Source organism: Arachis ipaensis, chromosome B04 (genome assembly GCF_000816755.2).
Source record: "Arachis ipaensis cultivar K30076 chromosome B04, Araip1.1, whole genome shotgun sequence".
NCBI classification, from domain to species: Eukaryota; Viridiplantae; Streptophyta; class Magnoliopsida; order Fabales; family Fabaceae; genus Arachis; species Arachis ipaensis.
In genome coordinates, this window is record NC_029788.2 from 109,976,964 (window position 1) to 109,979,342 (window position 2,379).

Here is a 2,379-nt window from a genome sequence, read left to right on the forward strand (position 1 = left end):
GATAAGCCTCAATTTAGTCCTTAAAGTTGCACTCGAGTCTCATAATAGTCCCTGAACTTAAAAATTTCTCAAAGTCATCCCCGAACTTGCACTCAGGGACTCAAACTCGTCCTTCTGACAATTTCTGGACACCTGGCGCAACCGGAAACCTGAGTTAGCCTCTTTCCTGACAAGTTAGCATAACAGAAACGACGTAGTATTTGCTGTGGCGCCAAAATGACATGAAACGACGTCGTTTCACGCTAAAAACCCCCCTTCCCCAACGTTACCCTAACGAATTGTCTCCCCCCTCTCAAATCACAACACAAACACAGAGGTCTCTTCTTCTCTACTACACTCATCAATGGCGTCTGTGCGATTGTCGTTCACGCCACCTTCCTCTCTTCCGGCTACCTTCTCACCGCCACCGGCCCCCAAGCCCTCTTCGACGACGCCCTCTCACATCCCTCCACTGGCAACACTTTCACTAATTCCTCGTTTTGTTCTCTTTTTTCTTTAACGAAATCATTTAATTTCGATATATTTTATGTGAAATATCTAAATATCATTAATTATCACTCTTTTTTAGTGAAAATAATTGAAAATTCTGTTTTCTGTTTTCACTTCTTTCTTTGCAAGAACCAGAAAATATAGAAAGTAAAAAGGGAAACGAAACGTGCCCTAAGTTTGTAGCACTAGCTATGTAGAACAATTTTTATTTAATCGGTGTAAGAGAGTTTTATAGGATTATTTGTTCTTGAGTTGATGATTTATTGAAAACCATCAAATACTGATATGTGATTGATTGAGTGAAGTATAGAGGTTCATTGTTTAGATTATAAAGTAAATTTGAGCTTTCTAAGGTGGTAGCTGTTAATGAATCATGATAACCATAAATAATGGCAATTCATGCTGGAAAATTGCACTATCTTTGGGTTTCTATACTAGACGAAGGATTAGGCTATGAAATCTAATATGAGGATCAAGTCAATTAAGCTGAAGTTAGAAGATACCTTGTGGTATCAAGAGAAGATGTAGCAAATTGATATATGCAGCCTGAAGCTTATAATTAGCATTTACTGATCATTTTTAATACGTGGTTTATGATTGTGTGTAGAGGAGGTGTCTGTAGAGAACTGGAACCAACTTGACCAAGAATATGTCTTTATTTATGTCAATCCAAAAAATGTTTCAAATAAAGTGCTGGTAAAGTACCTCGTCATGAATGAGAAGTTACTCATTGATGCCTTGAAGGAAGGGTCTTCTGACCCTGCACACCTTGAGATTTGGTAAGCCTCTTTTTTCCCCTTCAAGCTATAAATTCTTCAAGATTTTTCTTTCATTTGCTGCATTGCAAAATTAAAATTTTTGTAACTGACCAACCTGGTTTTCTTTGTTCATGTTGAATTGGACTGCGTTGGAGTTTGGAGCTTCTATTTGTTGATGACTTATTTTATTACTCTTTTTAATTAAATAGAATTTCCATTCTTGATAGAAGAAGACCAGAAACTAAAATATAATGGCTATGGTGGGGCAAAAAATCATATATGATTTTTAGTAAAAACTGAAGTACTGAATTGTGATTTGAAAATCTTTTGAAATTAAAGTTTATACTCTGTATTGTCAACTTTTACCCTTTTTTCCATTCCTTTCTTTGTCACATCAAATATTAAGATAGAATAGTTAAGGGAATAAAAAAATCACCAGAAATATTTTGTATATTCGTTCTATGCTGCAAATTTTAAGCTTGTGTGTATTGAGTTTTGTTGCTCAAAGGTTATCAACTTTTCTTTCTGGGTGAAGTTGGATATGTTGTGAAAATTAAAATTTTCTATGGTTAATCGTACTTCTTGTGAATTTACGGTTATATCATGATCTGGTGCTTTGATTTTTCTACATACAGTGTTAGGGATTATACTATAGCAAATGAAAGCAGCAGTTATTCTGAGCAGAACGCTGTGGGGAAGACAAGAACAGAGAAACGAAGAGAAGAGAAGACAGAGCGTTGTGGGTTTCAAAATTGGGGATTAGGGTTTTAACTTGATTTGAGGGACCAAATTGATTCCGGACAGTTTATTCTGCCACATCAGCTAGCCGTTGTAATTCCCACGTGTCACGAAACCTGCCAACTTAGCTTTCCGATTGCGCCAGGTGTCCAGAAATTGCCGGAAGGACGAGTTTGAGTTCCGGAGTGCAAGTTCGGGGATGACTCTGAGGAACTTTTAAGTTTAGGGACTACTATGAGACTCGAGTGCAACTTCAGGGACTGCATTGAGGCTTACCTCAATTATAATCCTCTCTCTTTATCTCATTTCATGCATGGGATATGTCCATGTAATGCTTTTATAATATCTTCATTCTTGGATTAATCAACCCTTAAGTCCACCGTTCAAATTCAAC